Source organism: Siphateles boraxobius, unplaced genomic scaffold (genome assembly GCF_051911475.1).
Source record: "Siphateles boraxobius isolate OS27281-9 unplaced genomic scaffold, OSU_SipBor_1 19, whole genome shotgun sequence".
NCBI classification, from domain to species: domain Eukaryota; kingdom Metazoa; phylum Chordata; class Actinopteri; order Cypriniformes; family Leuciscidae; genus Siphateles; species Siphateles boraxobius.
Genome location: NW_027508799.1, coordinates 7,896,014 through 7,915,217, shown reverse-complemented (window position 1 = coordinate 7,915,217; position 19,204 = coordinate 7,896,014). Strand labels below are relative to the sequence as shown.

Sequence of the window (19,204 nt, the reverse complement as noted above, 5' to 3'; positions counted from 1 at the left end):
TGCATTAACAATTCTATTTATTTTTATATATATATATATATATATATATATATATATATATATATATATTTAGATGATTTGTGATGCAGATTGCATCATCACAAATGTAGAGGCAAAATGGCCTGGCTCAGTGCATGATTCCAGAATCTTTCGGGCCTCTTCTCTTTCCCACTAACTGGCACAAGGTATGTTAGTCACTTAACATAGCAAAAACGTCTCGGTTACATATGTAACCCTCGTTCCCTGAGTAGGGAACGGAGACGTTACGTCGGATGACGACGAATGGGGGTTTCGCTTAGAAAGCCAATCATCTTCGTGTATTATAAAACGAGCCAATGGCGATGAAATGCCATGGGTCTGCGGAATTTGCATAGCGTAACTCCGCCCCACCTCGTGGGTATAAAAGGAGGACGCTCGGCAACATGCAGATATGTCTTCGCTGAGGAGCCGAGACTGAACTCTGGCGTCTACCCAGCGGTACAGCGGAAGTGGCAGGGAGACGTAACGTCTCCGTTCCCTACTCAGGGAACGAGGGTTACATATGTAACCGAGACGTTCCCTTTCGTAGTCACTCCGAGTTACGTCGGATGGCGACGAATGGGGGTCCCCGTGAAATCACGCCACCTTCACAGCTGTCTTCCAGTGCCCTGCGAAAGTCTGATCCCCCTGTCGTGATACTGGCACGGACGAAGGAGTCCTACTTAACACAGGAATACCAAGGTACACTGGGAAGCATATCTCAGGGGAGATATGCCGCAGCATATCTACCTGTAGGGAGGACTTAAGATACGCATATGGCCGGAGGGCTACATATGGTGGAACACTGGAGTGACCAGCCCGAGGGGTGGCAACTTTCAACTCCAGGAGGGCAAGGTGGCTTGCCAAGGGAAGACACATGCTCAAAGAGGCTTACAGTGGAAATACACATGTGGGGGTTACTCAGGGAGGAACCATGCACACGGAGGCACCTAGCCGACGCCCAGGCAATAGACACTGGCGCCAGCGTCAACAGTGCTGGAGGAACTCAGGGCTTCAGAGAGGAAGGCTCACCTGAGGAAAAAATCGCACGTATCCAGTCCGTGGAGTGGAATGGCGAGCAAGCGAAGACACCTGAGCAGGTCCAGTACTAGCTAACTGAAGCGAGCACACGAGAGGACACAGGCTCCACTCGGAGATCATAGAATCTGGCGAATGTGTTGGGTGTCGCCCAGCCTGCAGCTCTACAAATGTCTGCCAGCGAGGCGCCATGCGCTAGAGCCCAAGAGGAAGCCACACTCCAGGTGGAGTGGGCTGTCACACCAAGGGGGCACGGCCGGCCTTGCTGTTGGTAAGCCAAAGCAATGGCGTCCACTATCCAGTGAGACAACCTCTGCTTTGAGAGAGCCTTTCCCTTCAGTCTCCCACCATAACAGACAAAGAGCTGGTCTGAGGTCCTGAAACACTGCGTTCTGTCTACGTAAGCACGGAGAGTACTGGACAGAGCAGTGCCAAGGCTTGGTCTGCCTCCTCCCGGGGCAGCGCTTGCAGGTTCACCACCTGGTCCCGGAAGGGAGTGGCGGGAACCTTGGGCACATATCCAGGCCGGGGTCTCAGGATCACGTGAGAGTGACCGGGCCCGAATTCCAGGCACGCTTCGTCAACGGAGAATGCGTGCAGGTCCCCTACCCTCTTGATAGAGGCCAAAGCAACCAGGAGCGCTGTCTTCATAGACAGGAACTTAAGCTCAACTGAATGTAGAGGCTCAAAGGGAGCCCTCTGCAGGGCATTTAAGACCACTGAGAGGTCCCAAGAGGGAACGAGACGAGAAGAGCACCAGTTGACGAAGAGGTTCCACTTCAACGCATAGACATGTCTCGTGGACGATGCTCTAGCGGAAGTGATGGTAGCCGCCACCGCAGGTGGCAGGGTACTCAAACCTGCCTCGTCCCGTCCAGGAGCCACACGTGGAGCCTCCAGAGATCGGGCCGAGGGTGCCCAAGGGTGCCCTGTCTCTGAGAAAGGAGATCCTTCCTCAGAGGAATTGGCCAAGGAGGTGCTGTCGCGAGGAGAACCAGTTCGGAGAACCAGGTCCGGGTGGGCCAATACGGCGCAACCAGAATGAGCTGCTCCTCGTGCTCCTTGATCTTGCACAAGGTCTGTGCGAGAAGGCTCACTGGGGGAAACGCATATTTGCGTAGGCCCCGCGGCCAGCTGTGCGCCAGTGCATCCGTGCCGAGGGAGCCCTCGGTCAGGGAATAGAACAGGGCGCAATGGGTCGAGTCGTGAGAGGCAAACAGATCTATCTGTGCGTCCCCGAACTGGTCCCAAATCAGCTGAACCGACTGGGGATGGAGTCTCCATTCGCCGGAGATGGGCCGAAACCGTGACAGCTCGTCGGCTGCAAAGTTCCGATCTCCCGGAATGTAGATAGCACGAAGGGACCTCAGGTGCTTCTGACTCCATAAGAGGAGGTGGCGTGCGAGTTGCGACATACGGCGGGAGCGTAGACCACCCTGGCGGTTGATGTACGCTACGGTCGCGGTATTGTCTGAACGGACTAGTACGTGTTGACCCCTGAGCAACGTGAGGAAACGGTGCAGGGCAAGGCGTACTGCCAGCAACTCGAGGCAATTGACGTGCAAAAGGCGCTGGGGTCCTGTCCAGGAGCCCGCGGCAGCATGTCCGTTGCACATGGCGCCCCAACCCGTGGAAGAGGCATCTGTGGAGACAACAACATGCCTGGAAACTCGTTCTAGGGGAACTCCGGCCCGTAGAAAGCTGAGGTTCCTCCACGGAGTGAAGGACTGACGGCAGGTCGGAGTCACTGGGACTCGGAATGTGCCGTGATGCCATGCCCACCTCGGGACTCGATCGCGTAGCCACAGCTGAAGCGGTCTCATATGAAGCAATCCGAGCGGTGTTGCCGCGGCTGCGGATGCCATATGCCCCAGGAACCTCTGAAACAATTTCAGTGGGACCGCACTCTTGCCATCGAACTGTCGAAGACAAGTCAGTAGTGAGTGTGCGCGCTCGCTCGTGAGCTGCGCGGACATGGCGACCGAGTCGATCTCCATACCGAGAAAAGAGATCCTCTGCACGGGGCAGAGTTTGCTCTTCTCCCAGTTGACCCGAAGGCCCAGACGGGCTAGGTGCCGAAGCACAAGATCCCTGTGTTCGCAAACCTGGTCTCGAGAGTGAGCTAGGATCAGCCAGTCGTCGAGATAGTTCAGGATGCGAACCCCGTGTTCCCGAAGGGGAACAAGGGCAGCCTCGACGATCTTCGTGAAGACGCGAGGAGACAGGGCTAGCCCGAAGGGGAGAACCGCGTACTGGTATGCCTGCCCCTCGAAAACAAACCGTAGGAACGGTCTGTGTCAAGGTAAGATGGAGTCATGAAAGTAGGCGTCCTTCAGGTCTAACGCTGCAAACCAATCCCGTGGCCGCACACATTTGAAAATGCGTTTGGCCGTGAGCATCTTGAACGGCAGCCTGTGAAGGGAGCGGTTCAAGACGCGTAGATCCAGGATCGGCCGTAACCCACCGGACTTCTTGGGGACAATGAAGTACGGGCTGTAAAACCCTGACTTCATCTCGGCTGGAGGGACAGTCTCGATTGCACCCTTCGCCAGCAGGGTGGCAACCTCCGCTCTCATGATAGGGGCATTGCCACCGACCATAGTGAAGCGAACTCCCCTGAAGCGGGGAGGAGACCGTGCGAACTGAATCGCATAGCCGAGCCTGATAGTTCGGGCGACCCAGCGAGAAAGGGTTGGAAGCTCCAACCAAGCTGTCAGAAACTGAACCAGCGGGGTCATACGAACCACAGGCGTCCCCCCGGAGGGGCAGCGAAGCGGAGTGACCGGCCCAGGCGAGGGTGGCGAAGCGGCCCGGTGCGGGGGCGCGGTCATGCTCCGCGTCCTGACAGAGGAGTCCAGGGAAGGACCAGCGTTCCACGGGGGTCTGCTCTGCCAGGGGTCTGGCGATAGAGGGGAACGAGAGTGGTGAGGTCCGGAGACGGCACACACTGTCGTCCGCACCCTCCGGAACAGAGGGGGACGGGAGTGGCGAGGCCCGGAGGGTGGGCAGCGGGAGAACAAAAGATTCTCCCCCGGCCCTCCGCCGGGGGAAGGAGGGGGCCTGCAACCACCTCCTGGGAAAAAAAACGACACCATCACTGAGCAGCCCGTCTCAGGAGCGCCGCTTAGCCTGGCGTTTAGCGGGGCGCGGGGCTGTGGCGCGTTCCTGCGGCCTCCTCCACGACGCGGCCCGGGTGAAGGCTGCTGCTGGGGCCGTGTTAGAGGGGAGGGAGCCACAGGAGGGCGCCCTCGGCGGCGAGCAGTCTGAGGCGTCTGTACCGACGGCTGGGTGGTCTCTGTGAGACCTCGCACTAGGGTGGACGAAAATCAACAGGCCTTGGACGGGTGCTTAGGATTACCACGAGATGAAGCACTCTGAGGACATAGTTGCATGGCAACAGAGCGTTCAACCGGGGGAATCCCAGTGTACCCATGGGCGGCCGCCCCATCGAGGGGAGGAAAGGCGGAGAAAGCTGACGAACGTACACGGGAGGTCAAGGGAGCCTTCCATGATTTCGTCAACTCCTCATGCACTTCCGGGAAGAATGGCATTGGGGTTGGCTGTGGCCGTGAGGCGGCAGCCGCACCCAAAAACCAATCATCCAACCGCGAGCGCTCAGGGCAGGGCGGAGGGTTCCACTCAAGCCCGATCCTCGCGGCGGCCCGGGAGAGCATGGCCGTCATCTCGGGATCTGATACGGGCAACGCTGGAACTCCAGAAGGAGGCAACGCAGCCGCATCGTCACTTCCCGATGACTCTTGCCCGCCTTGTGATGCCGCGATCGACTTTGAGTCTTCCTCTGGAGCGCCGAAAATGAAAAACGCGGGGCATCGAAGGATGAACCCGGTAGAATCACCGCAGCACTCGCGGGTTGCAACACTGTAGAGGGGGGCGTGGTCCGAGGACGCATCGTCGGATTGTCCCACACCGTGACCCTCAAGTCACCCTGTCCACCAGCCGAAGTACAGCCTCTCGTGGAGGATGTAGATCGGGGTGTGGATGAGGGGACTCTCTCTCGAATGAGATCATTGAGTCTAGACCTCAGTGTTGCGATGGCCATGTTCCCACAGAAGGAACATGAGTCATCCACAAGCGCTGCTTTAGCGTGTTCTAAGCCCAAACACGCAAAGCAGCGATTGTGCCCATCAGAGGAAGACAGGAAACGACCGCACCCAGAAGAACACGGGCGAGACATCTTTAAAAAGACGTGCCACGTGCAGCTCTTTTAGAGAAAAAACTCAGCGATGCTGAGGCGACCAGGGAGAAACACACAGACTGGCAGATCACTGCTCAGATCGCAGGCAATGTGAACTCGCTGGGTACCGCCGTCACACCAACACCGGAGAGATCGCTCGTCACAAAGATGAAGTCAGGATTGGCTTGTGGAGTGAAGAGAAGCTCTTGGCTCCGAAGCGAAAACATATCTTCATGTTGCCGAGCGTCCTCCTTTTATACCCACGAGGTGGGGCGGAGTTACGCTATGCAAATTCCGCAGACCCATGGCATTTCATCGCCATTGGCTCGTTTTATAATACACGAAGATGATTGGCTTTCTAGGCGAAACCCCCATTTGTCGTCATCCGACGTAACTCGGAGTGACTATGAAAGGGAACTACAGCTTTAAAATACATTCACCAAATTCAGTGCTTAATTATTATTATTATTTTTTTTTTATTCAGGTCAATTTTTGCCAGAGTTTTGCTGGGAGACAAGGGATATGCATGCCTGCCTTATCTCTTGACTCCCTATCAGGAGACGCAGACTGAGGCACAGCACAACAACAATATTGCCCATGCACGCACAAGAGCTCGTATAGAGATGGCATTTGGGCTCATCAAGTCAAGGTTCCAGTGCCTGAATTACCTCAGAGTGATTCCACAAAGGGCATGTGACATTGTAGTTGCATGTGTTGTGCTACATAACATTGCCTGTCTGAGGAGAGAGAGGCAACCAAGGATGGTTGTATAGCAAGACTGGAACGTTGAAGGCATTTTTGATGACAATGAAATAGGCAGGGTTATAAGAGACAGTTATGCCAATAATTATTTTGGTTAATACTGTCCAAATGTTAAAAGTTTTCATTTTCCCCTTAATTTACCAGACACGCAAGTCATATTTAATTTTTTATTATATTTAGGTTGAAGCTGGCTGTTGGGGGGTGAAAACATACAATTAAATGTGGTCAAAAAACAAAAAGGTCATGTGTCATTGTTTTAAATATGGCCGTTCTACTTAAATTTTTCTCAAGCTGTTGGATTTCCAGCTCCAACTTTCTCATCTTGAGTTTTTTTATATTGGATGTCAGTATCTATGGCCTCCATTTGTTTCAGGAGATACCTTTTGTAGACTCCCTTTATGTTCTGGGTTTTGTAGGAGCAGACATTTAAGTTTTCTCAGTTTGATCTAGTGCTCTTGGCACTTTTTTTGTAATTTTTTAATACTCACTTGGTCACATGTGGTCCCAGACTGAGAGGGCTCTAGAAGGGTGTCAGCATCCTGTTGCCAAAAATGGAAATACACAATTTAGCACCTCACAGGTAGGCTTTTAAATATATAATCTGGAAATCTGTGCCTACCTCAGGCCTCCTTGAACATACTGACACAGTCTCCTCATCCTCCTCAAAAGTAGATGGGCCTTCAACCTAAAACCATTAATTAAACTTGGTTTAATAAATCACCACTTGAAAAATCAGTGCTTTAAACTCATACTGTCATACTCACAAGGTTCAGCATGATATCTGGTGGATCCAGAAAGCACACAGAATTTGGCATCACTATAAAACAAAAATATTTAGTTAGGAATGCAAGAATAAAAAATAAATAATATAAACAAAATACCTTTTAAGTAGTGATCTCTTATACTGGATGGAATGGATCTAGATGCTGTTCCCCCCTCTATTCCCTCAATGACAGGCCTCCCTTTATTCAGGTCTAACGCCAGCTCCTCTGCAGGAGTAAAGTTGGCTGTTGGTGGCCCTCCCCCAGTGCCAGCAACCTCACTCTTCTTTTTGGCAGCTGCAATTATTAAACATCATGAGACTGGACAGTTGTAACATCAAGCTGGTTATGCTTAAGTACTTGCATAGCTCCTTTATGAGTAATACTTACCATTCTGAACAATATTTTTATATTTTATTTTCACCTGCTGCCATGTTCTTTTTTCTTCACTTAATTTGCTGCTGTAAAAGTTACACAATGTATTGTGACAAACATTTAATTTAACTTTAATAAAATATAGTAATGTAGGCCTACATTAATTGCTACTTACGCATTGAGACGATCAGCAATTTCCTGCCAGCCTTTTTCTCTCGTTTTATTAATTGCTGCGGTATTTCCTTTTTTTGTAATCATGTGTTTAAATTCTTCGTAAGATTCGAGAAGTAATTGCTGCTCAGTTGTCGTGAACATCGCTGCTCTCTCCTTCCCTTTAGTTGCCATGTTAAATAGATGAATCTATGCTCCACCATCAGGGCTTCTTAAGAATAGCGTGCACGCGCAATTATCTAGACTAGATAAACCTGGTTCAAATTAGTGAGATTGCGTGAACTTGAATTACCTTTTATGAAACCGCCTTAAACCCGAACTGATTTGTTAGGTTAATTAAAGTCGGGTTTTGGAGCTTAATACCCGCTTTTCTAAGCTTCTTTTATGAAACAACCCTCAGGTTATAACTGGTGTGTTTTATGTCATAGATCAAAACGTGAAAATATTTAGAGGCTTTTTAAACCACAGACCTTATTTCAGGCGATTTAGCAAAAACCCATAAAAAAAAAAACCCATAGACTTTAGGGCGAGGGAACCGAAAGTCCGCGTTTGGCCTACAAAATGACGTCATAATCTGGCACTTTGCTAGCCTGCACATTCGGTGCAGAAAGCTATATTTTAATAATTTCTTCTATCATTTATTGTCATAAGAAATGGCCACCTTACAAATCTAAAGTTTCTAAACACAACGTATTGTCCTGACTCAACAGTTTTTAATCAAAACTCCGATAAAAATAAGTTATCCAGCTTCTTAAAGCAGTGTCCTACTTGCAAGCGTCTTAGAGCGTTGTTAAACTCACCTTTTAATGTCGTTTTGCCTGCAGTTGAGGGTTGCTTTGGTCAAACTCACCTCTGAATGCCGTTTTACCTGCAGTTGAGTGTTGTTAAACTCACCGCTGAATGATCACGTGCGTGGTTAAACTCACCGCTGAACGCGCTAAAACTTTGCGGGGACTTTGATATCAGATTGCGAGGAGTTTTAAACATCAAAAACCAGTTGGATGGCCAGATAAAAATGATCTGGGTGCCGCCATTTGACTCGCCCTGGCATAGATAATATTTTGTAGACCAATGGGAAAAAAGGGAGTAAATAATTAACACAAAATGAACAGCATTAGCTGCTACGTGTGAAAAGAAACCGGCTTTGGATGTATTATGTTCAGGACAAACGTAATAGCACTGCAATAGATTGGAGATATTAGGTTAAGGACCAACGTAATAGCACTGCTTATATGTTGGCATGTAACGTAATTGCGATTTGCAAAATAGTTTCCTCAGAACGTATTTCATGTGATACAGAGTTGAGCTCAGGAGACAAATTTCAGATTCTCATCTAAGCCTTATTTTAATCTCTATTTTGTCTAAAATGTTTCTCATATGTTTCTCCTAAAATTCACTAGGAGCAATAGATGAGACAGAGGAAAATTTTACTGCTCAGAGCTTGCTTTTAGGAGACAAATTTGAGATTCTCATCTAAGCCTCATTTTAATCTCTATTTTGCCTAAATGTTTCTCATATATTTCTCCTAAAATTCACTAGGTGAGACAGAATAATCAGAGGGAGTCATACCTGAGACTAAAAGGAGATGCCTTGCTAATCTCAATTCGGAGTTTTTAATGACTCCTTTATTTCTCCTTTGAAAAAGAAAATGAGCAATACTGGAGCTACTATTGAGGAATATCCGAGTCTCTCGCTCACTCTCCCTCATGCACACAAACACACAAACACACAAGCACGCACATGAATTACTAATTCAATCATATGACCTTTTCCTCCTACCAGACTAGATTCACCAATCTAAACAACACAGATCATCCACTTCAGAACATCTTGATGGACCAAAGAAACAACGGACGGGAATGCTACTCTCTCTTCACTGCAGGAAGACAGAAGATCTAACCGTAACCACCAGGCTTTAAAAATCTATAGCAAATAGCAGATTAGCTGATGTAATAAAGAAATAAAGAAATTTTAATCTGAAACTTTATTTAAATCAAAATAACATTAACAAATTTAAAGACATTTTAAAGACAGCAAGAACTGTTTAAACATGGTCATTACAAAACTAAAGTGCTTTTTTTGTGTGTAAAATTCTGTTTTTAAAACGGTAACAATTTTAACAATGTTATGAGCAGTGGTTTACAACAATTCACAACAATAAACTTGAGTCTCTGACGCCAACATACATAATTTGAAAACAAGGACTTTTTGTGAACATTGTCATTTCAACAAATGTCTCTGTGTGCCCCATCCGATATTTACAGTGTTGTGGCCCTGATGCGGCATTTGTTTATGAAGGCTTTTTTGACCTTACTTTTCTCAACCGGTGTCCAACCATCCAGTGTACAACAGCGCAAGACGTAAGCTGCAAGAATAAAAGAAAAGAAAGCACAAATTACAGATTGCATTGAGTAACCGCAGTTACCACAACAGTATTAACAACTTTTTTCATCCTGATATGACAAAATTCACATTGTAATATCTCCATGGATCACACATAAGGAAATGCAGCAAAACTGTGAGGACTAGTGTTGCACGATACACCGGTACTAGAAAGGTATCGCGATACCCAGCTATTAAAATCGGTACGATACTAAATTTTATTAGTACCGGTAGGCTACTTTAAGAGTGACAGCACTCTAAATAATAAGAGCAGGAAATTATTTTTTTAATTTGCGTATATGTGTCACAGGGAGTCAGGATGTGTGTGCAGAGCTCTGCTTTTTCATTCACTAAACAACGAACAGTAAAATATATACGCACAGCAAAACATGCATTCATGAGAAAATAAAGCGCGGGACGTGCTCGCGCTGCCGGCTCAGACCTGAAGCGCACACACACACACACACACACACACACACACACACACACACACACACACACACACACACACACACACACACACACACACACACACACACACACACACACACACACACACAGCATGCGCTCGCGACTTCAGTTCACTTTCGTGGATTATTTGGATTGAATAATCAAAATTCTAGGTAAAACATGTACGTCCTGGCAAGTATTCACGTAAACACAGTCGGGTATGTCTTTAGTGAATGTAAACCGTTTGTGAAAATAAATCGTATGTGTTCCATTGGGTATCCTACGTGCAGGTCTTAAAGGGCCAGCAGCCTAATATTCTGTGTAAGTAATGTTAATGAAACAACAGAAAATAGACAATCACCCAATGCTTGGCAGTCCTTCTTTGCGGTTGCATGGATTGCAGCCAGGTGAGTCGAGGACAAGAAGAGGCCACTTCCTGGATATAGCTCCTGCTGCCGAGATCTGCCTTTTGGAGCCCAAACACTAGCCTGAGGTTGGATCTGTTCCACTTTGTCCAGAAAACTTCTGAATGCCTCGAGGTGCTCGCCACCTGTGACACAAAAGATGTATATTACCTTACAGGGACAAAGCAGCATTCATAAAGTAAAAAAAAGACAGGTTTTTAAAAAGTCCAAAAGATTTCATGATTGAATAAGAGTTTTACCAAATTGTTTAAAGCTTTTAAGATTTAGATTAAGCATCAAATAACTCCCAATGTCCAAAAGTACTAAGACAATGTAGTAGAACTTTAAACATATACCAATATAAAAACATAATTACAATTTTATGTTGCACAATTTAATACACTAGATTATTACCCACATTTTTTTTTACACAACTCTTCTGAATAGATATTAGGTGTGTTAGAAAAACTGTGAGAGAAAAAAAGAAGGGTTAAAAGAACAAGTAATTGCAACAGAGAGACAAAACATAGGCTACTTACTTATACCACACAGCACATCAAGCAGTTTGGCCTTTTCCTCCACTAATTTTTCCACCTCTGTCTTGCATGCTTCGCATGGCTTCCATGATCTGTCTTCTGCTGACTCAGGCGAAATGAAACATGGTTCTCCATATTCTGGAATTGGATCACGCTCGATGATTAAAGTATCTGCAGATGAGCTTGAAGAAGTCTCATGTACAGAGGTGCTTGTCTGGCTCTCGTCCCCAAGAACAGCAGGTTTTTGATGTGTATTAGGACTGTGCAACATTTTGAGGAAGCTTTCTTTGGCTGTAGGAGCTGGTGGCTGTCTTCGCTGATGCTGGTAATGTTGTGGCGTATTTGGTGATGACTGGGAAACTGGAAGTTGGTACTGTGGCCAGGCAGTTGCATGCTGGTGCTGTGGCTGGACAGGTAGAAATGACTCTGTAGGTGGAGGCTGGTACACTGGCCAGGTTGTTGGAGGCTGAATGACATTTTGGTCCACAGTATTTGGGTGATCCTGTGCAGAGATGGACTGGCCTGCTTGAGGTAGGAATGGAAGGTTGTAGAATCTTTGTGCAGCTGCATCTCTTTTTTTCATGTCCTTCTTTGTCGCCTTCTTGGTATCCACCGTTTTGTCAGCTGTTCCAATGAAGTCTACTGTAGCATTGTAGAACTTATTGTCAGACCATCTTGCAAGTACTTTTTCTCCTGGTGTCAGATCTCTAAATCAAGCGATGGGTCTATCATCTGTGTTTAGAATATCACAGAGATTAAAAATCTTTGCTGTGTATCCATCTTCAAAGGTCAAAAATACAAAAAGTCCTGAAAATGAACACAAAGTAAACAAAAAGGAGATTGTGAGTAAATCAGTGCAGGCGAAACATCAGTCTTACTTAACCCTATTATGGTCTTCGGGGTCTATTGGACCCCAAATGACTTTTGCTCAAATTAAAAAAAAATGTTCTCTTTGTCCAAATGGTTTGAAACTTTCTACGGCTCTCAACACTTTCTAGATCTACAACAATTTTTTTTTTTTTTTTATGATATCTGTTTTTATGTTGGCGTGACAAAAATAGTCACACTCGTGGTCTTCGGGGTCTATTGGACCCCGCAATCAAAGTAGTCAAAATAACATCATCAAAATCAGAAACAACGTAGAACACATAGACAGAAATGACAGAAATAAAGTGGCACACTTCCAACAATGCAAAAAACATCCACAATCCAAAATTGTCATGCTCACCACAGGCGCACACACACACACAAACACACACATATAGAGGAATACATTTATACAGGAATACATACAGACTATAAAAACTGTTCTCTTATCATTTGTAAAATAAAATAATCTAAAATGCAGAACCACCAGAAAAATAAATTGGTAACACTTAGACGCATTGAAAATGCGCGCACACACACACACACACACACACACACACACACACACACACACACACACACACACACACACACACACACACACACACACACACACACATTGGTGACACTGTACACATAAAAATAAAAATTAAATGTACACACACACGGTGTTTGCTCCAACCCTGTCTGCAGGTTTGGCACTTCACTGTTGTTGTTGTTGTTTTTGTGTGTGCTGTGTTTTTTCAGTACAAAAAATGCTAACTTTTGACAAAAATTATTTTATTTTTGTTATAATTGTGATTTTATAATATTTAGATATGAATCCAACTGAATCCAACTTTAGAAACTATATCTTTCAGTAATTCAAATAGCAAATAGCATATAATGGAGCTCTATATCCATCTAGTGGTTAAAGTGATTTATTACAAATTTTAACCTGTATTTTCCAAAAAATGGGCAAAAATCTTACATTAAACCTTGTAAAATTATCCATGGTATCCCCAGGAATGAAAGTTAGAAATCTGGGTCTTTTATAAAGTTTATTTAACATAAAATGCTGTTTTTTTTGTAAAAATCCTATTTAATTAAATATTTATTTATTTATAGAAAATTTTTAAAAATCATAAATTCTACAGAAACTGCACAAATGTTGAGTAAAAACATTAATAAACCGAGTAAAATTATATTTGTTTTAAAAAATATATTGTTCGGTTACAAAATTAAATGTTGTTGTCTGAGGTCCAATAGACCCCGAAGACCACGAGTGTGACTTTTTTTTGAAGACCATCAGAGACATGCTACTATACCTTTATTGTCTTATTTCTAACCCTCTTAGCAAAGCAACAAAATTACCTCTTCACTTTAGCCTTCAACTAGGATTAACTTTATTCTTTTAGCACTTTCAAATTTATTCGCTCCTGCAACTCTTTGATTTATGCACTCTCTATTCAATTTTTTCAGTGTTTTCATTATTTAATTATCACATATCCCTTTCATTATTTAATTATCACACATTTTATTTGTTCATTTATTTATTTTACACATTGTCTATGAAGAGCACATTGCGCATGAATATTTTTTTGTAAAGAACTTTGAGCTGCAATTCCTATACAAATTATTTTATCCCTTAAATTTGGAGATGATTCGCAAAATTCAGTCACTAAAATGTACAAATACGTTGCACTCCTTTTTCATGACATTCCATTAAAAATTCCTGTAGGCTATAATCAATATTGTGCCAGCTACCAATATACGGTATTTATAAAAATTCCAGGAGACCAAATACTGACGAATATTTTGGTTAGTAAAGTGTCCAAAGTAGGTTAAAAATAACCACTTAAACCAGTTTTAATACTTAACAAAATTAGCTAAGCCGTAGTATAGTAAAATAACTCAATTACCATCTTGGTTATCTCTGGGGGAGCTGTCTGGTCGGAGGGTTTCGCGCTCTTCTGGGCAGTTTTGTATTAGCTGCACTCATTCTGTAAAATAAACAAAAGTACAACACATTTAATTATTGGGGTCTCACTGCACGAGATCAAAATTTTCCAATCATACACAATTTATGTAACTTCAAGAATGTATAGGCCTCGCTGAATTTAGAAATATTTTTTTTTTACATAAAGATGTTTATTGCAGAAGCTAATTACCATGGCTAATTACCTAGCAAGCCAACTATTTGCTACAAAATACGACCAGTTTCTTCCAACCTGATCTCACAGAATTCCGTGAAATGAACACGGACCCTTAACTCAAAATCCGTGGCAGTTTCACGGAATCCTGAAAATTCCGTGATGTGCCCACGGAAGTGATGCCTATGTAAGTCAATGACAGGCAGCATCCGTGGTCCACACACGGACAGTTACAACACACGCGCTCCCCCAATTGACGTCGTTTTATAATTTGTAAATGTATCGCTTTAAATATTCTGAGTTTACTTAAAGTACTTTACTTTAAAGATTTAGTTTTAAAGTGATTTTAACTTGATATTGGATTGTTCTGTCGTCGTTTGATCGCTAGGATAACGTCTGGTCACCCTGAATTCCGTGACCGTACCACGGAATATTCAGTCGTCGCCACATATTTTTTTCACCTTAACTGGTCGAGATTGCCTATTGCGGATTTTCACACTTTCAGTAGGCTATTCAAGTTGTCTGTGTTTGTGATGCATGTAGCATAATTAAACTGTGAACCTCTTATCTCCCCTGACCAGTTTCTATAGCCTTTTGCTTATTGACAAATTCTGTGAAGGCACCACGAATTCTTCCGTGACCGTACCACGGAATATTCAGTGGTCGCCACAGATTGTTTCACCTTCACTGGACGATCCCAGCCAACATTGATATGTGGGCCCCATGTGGGTTATATCCAGGTAGCATGGGTTCCTTGTGGGCATGGGCTGAACATGGGCAATTGATGTGGGTCCCATGTGGGTTTCACAATGTGGGTCTTGAACTGACGTAGCTCAGTAGCTTTCCACCTATCCAAGTCTGGCAAAGCTTGTTTCAACTGACTAATGTTCATTTGTACTTGCTTTCTCTGAGCCTTACTCAGTGGACAGATAACTGGCCCACGCCACAAGTATGTCAGCAGCCTTTTCGTGGCTACAAGACATACTATGTGTATGTAGTCAAGGGGGAACTGTTTTACACACAAAATACCAGCTCTAACAAGAGTGGATATTTGTTTTTAATGGTCAGGGTATCCAACTCGGTTGAATACCTCATCTGTTCTTCTTTCAGAAGGACCCTTCGTCAAGTAAACTACCCTCCTTTCGATCGTTTGTACTACTACAACACATCGCTCACATCCATGCAGACTATTGTGACTTTTTGTACATTTCAGAAATTACCTGGCTAGTGCATCACAGATGATCGCCTTCACTGTAACTGTGTGAACCACATTCGGGAATGAAACTTCAATTTGGATGAGCGGTTGCAACTCCTCCAAGAAATCTTGTAAAAACTCATCAACAGGGTCAGGCTTGCTGGACCCATAATACAGAGCTACAACAAATGGCTGACAGCTTGGAATTTGACCAAGAATGGGCCATAAACACATTTTACTTGATTTAAACAATGGCACGCCATCCACATTAAAGCACAGTTCAACTTGACCTGGCAGTGTCTCGTTTGAAATGTGTTCAAGAAGGTAACACTCAATACCTATATATTATATTTGCAATATAATTAATATACTGTCTATTGCATTTATTTTGAACTGGCACTCCTTGTGGAGTATCAAGAAGGCTTCTAGCATCTTTGGGAACTCTATGGCCATGGCGTCTGAGCACACAAATAAGCTCATTTAGTGCCTTGTGGGTTTGGTTTATAGCAGTAGCCCAACTAGCCAAGTCTACGTGGAGAGAAGGTGTTTCATCAGTCTCATCCAACTGCTCAGACTCTGAGCTGTTGGATTCAGTAGAATCTGTGTCATAATTGTGTTCTTCATCGGTATCACCCCTAATGGATACTGCTACTGTGCTGATGGAAGAACTACAGGCCTCCATAGGATATAAATCGTCATATGTTGATCCCTCCGTGAGTGGACTGCCCTCCCCAGCCAAGGCCGGCTCCAATTGTATGATTGTATGATGTATGAATTGGAATAATGCTGCTTTTGAAGGCAAGGGCTAACGTTAAAAATGGTTGCCTTTAATTTACTTATGCAGCTAGGCAACAGTCCCGCTCAAGTCTGCAGTGAGAATGTCATGGCTTTAAGGCCATTAAAAAGTTTATTTAGATCTGCCCACGTTGTAGTAGATGTATTTTTATGCATTTTGGTTGCAATTAGTTTTATAACTAATCACACTCCATGTTGCGCGATGGCCAGAGATGTTTATGATTAACGTTAGCCTACCGCTGATGAGTCACGTTTGTGTAACGTTACGCACCATAGACTGTAAGGTATGCACGTTCTACTCTCTTGTATAACTGTCCCAGCTGCTTAGAACTGATAAGTTACAAAAGAATAAAAAGGGGGGATCATATTTGCAAAATACCCTGGGAAAGATATAATATATTTCAAGAAATCAAACAAAGAGTAATGGAAAAAATAGTCAAAAGATCAAACTCTTTTCAAACATATATTGATGCACAGACAGTATCTACATAGGCACATGCCAATCAATCACCAGCCAAACAAACTGTCCCAAGTAGCAATGATGATCCGTAGATGACCATAAGTGAATACTGGAGAATGAGTTAATGGAAAGCAGGACGTCAAAAGTCAATTTCCAGGGGGTGAGACCAAACTGGTTTGTAGGTTTAAGTGGTCACATAGATGTCCTTCCTTGGCTAATGGCATTTCTGCCTCCAAAGGGAATCAATGATATAGGTCCTCTGGCCAGTAATCCAGTAGGAACATAATAGCACAAAAATCCTCTACAAGAAAAAGAAATACAACAAATCACATCCTCATCCATAAACAAACACTCTATTTAACAGGTCTCCAACTACATCAAAGATATCCAAAAAAAAAAAAAAACATGATATAACCTCACTTACGTTTGGGCAGCAAACAAATAGTTTCCCAAAACAGGATTTTCCAAAGACAGTGGTCAACAGCATGTGGCAAATCACACTGGGTATAATTCTCCTTCTGCTACTTCCCCTTTTAAATCTGGGGGAACATAGCCCCCAAATAAGCCAAATGATAGCCTGACTTGTAACAGGCTATGACTGTCACATATTCCCCCCCTCAATTAGAAAGATTATCAACAGTTCCATAGAAAGGCTTCACATTTTGTACATGAAACGTATCAACATGATTGGGCTCATCCAAAAATGAGACAGAACAATTAACCGGACCCAGACATTTCTCAATCCTAGCAGGACCTTTCCACTTCTCAGCAAGTTTAGCCATAAATCCATCACTAGCCCGTGACAAAGGATGAGTGCGAACCCAAACCAAATCCACAACCTGGTAATGTACAGGTCTTCTACGGCGGTCGTAATACCTTCTCTGTTTTGCCTGAGCTCGCTCCACGTTCATTTGCACAGTTTTTATCAGGTCTTTCTGTCTTTCTAACACTGGGTACGCAGGACTGTCCGGATCTGGAGGTCTTTGAATGGCTCTTTCTAGAGGTCCTTTCAATTTCCTGCCTAGTGCGACTTCAGCTGGAGTGAATCCCGTGCTTTCCTGCCAAGCTGTGTTTATGGCAAAACGGAATTCCGCCAACCATCTGTCCCAATGCCTGTGGTGATCTTGAACATAGGATGAGATCATGGTCTTGAGAATACGGTTGACCCTTTCAGTGAGATTAGTTTGTGGATGTGCTGTGGTAGTCAACTTCTGGACGACACTCCATTGTTTGCAAACTAGCCTGAGGAGTTGGGAAGTGAACTGGGTCCCTCGATCGGATACCAAATACAATTGAGTCCACCACCTGGTGAAGATTTCTTCTACCAAGATCCGAGCGATTTTAGGAGTTTTGGCCACACGCAGAGGGAACAACTCTACCCATTTCGAACAGTAGTCTACTACAAAAAGGAGATGCTCATTCAGTTTAGAACTCCTAGGAAACGGTCCCATGAGGTCGATCCCTAACATATGTCCAGGTTCCACCACCGGAGTCGACTGCATATGACCGGCTAACTTGGAAATGGAGGGCTTGTATTGTTGACAAACCTGACATTCTTTACAATACTTCCAGACGTCTGAGCGTAGTGTAGGCCAATAACAGATATCTACTAACCTCAGTAGAGTCTTAAGTCTACCAAGATGACCACTTAACGGGTTGTCGTGCGCATATTTGAGGAAGTCTTTTCGTAGGCAAGCCGGAATGACTAGCTGTAACTTGGGTCCTTTCTGTCCATCTGGCATACTACGGAAAAGAAAGCCATTCTTTAACAGGTAATGTATACGTAATGGATTGGGATCTGTGAGTGACCTGGCTTTGTTAATGAGTTCTTGCATTTCTGGATCATCATTTTGGGACTTGGCAATGTCAGACCATTCTATCGGAAAACTGGAAAAAGCGGTAGATGAGTCCTGTGATTTTACATGGGCTACTAGAGGAAGTGAAGAGACATCCAAGTGACTACGTGAGAGAGTATCGGGTACGATGTTGCATTGACCTTTTCGATATTTGACATTGAAGTCAAATTCTTGTAGTCGGATGGCCCATTGGGTCAATCTGGAAGACGGCTTTGGGTGGTTGAACACCCACTTGAGGGCCACATGATCAGTGATTATTTCAAAAGGTCTGCCTTCAATATAGGGCCTCCATTTCTCAACGGCCCATATGACGGCACAACACTCCTTCTCTGAAACTGAATAGGACTTCTCAGCTCCTTGTAGCAGGCGAGAAGCGTAGGCTATTACATGTTCTGCTCCTTCCAACTCTTGCGTGAGGACAGCTCCTAAACCCACGTTGCTAGCATCAGTCTGCACTTTGAAAGGCTTTGTCAAATCCAGGGCAATCAAGACAGGTGCGTTGGTCAGATCTTGTTTGATCAATTCAAAAGATTTCTGACATTCCTCAGTCCAAGACCATGTTGCTCCTTTTCTTTTTAAAGCATGCAGTGGTGCAGCCTTCTCGGAAAACCTATTAATAAATCTTTGGTACCATCCTGCAAGACCAAGGAACCGTTGTACCTCCTTCAAGCATTGAGGAATGGGAAATTTAGTAACAGCTTCCACCTTTTCAGGGTCTGTTTGTATTCCGTCACTAGATACCACATGTCCTAAGAAAATCAAAGACTTTTGCATGAGATTGCACTTCTGGAGATTGAGAGTGAGCCC

General features: G+C 44.5%; 3 long non-coding RNA genes across 3 annotated transcripts; all 3 read right to left on the bottom strand.

The window, feature by feature from the left end:
• Window positions 1-6,352: 6,352 nt before the first annotated feature.
• On the bottom strand, window positions 6,353-6,793 carry LOC143742546 (uncharacterized). Its single transcript, XR_013205463.1, has 3 exons — window positions 6,633-6,793; window positions 6,502-6,552; window positions 6,353-6,416 (listed from the first exon to the last, which is right to left on the bottom strand). It is a non-coding gene; the product is annotated as an uncharacterized LOC143742546 (long non-coding RNA).
• Window positions 6,794-6,933: 140 nt separating this feature from the next.
• On the bottom strand, window positions 6,934-7,473 carry LOC143742533 (uncharacterized). Its single transcript, XR_013205447.1, has 3 exons — window positions 7,325-7,473; window positions 7,165-7,235; window positions 6,934-7,071 (listed from the first exon to the last, which is right to left on the bottom strand). It is a non-coding gene; the product is annotated as an uncharacterized LOC143742533 (long non-coding RNA).
• A 9,060-nt stretch (window positions 7,474-16,533) lies between these two features.
• Window positions 16,534-17,052, bottom strand: LOC143742551 (uncharacterized). The gene is made up of 2 exons (XR_013205467.1): window positions 16,966-17,052; window positions 16,534-16,842 (listed from the first exon to the last, which is right to left on the bottom strand). It is a non-coding gene; the product is annotated as an uncharacterized LOC143742551 (long non-coding RNA).
• Between the last annotated feature and the right edge of the window lie 2,152 nt (window positions 17,053-19,204).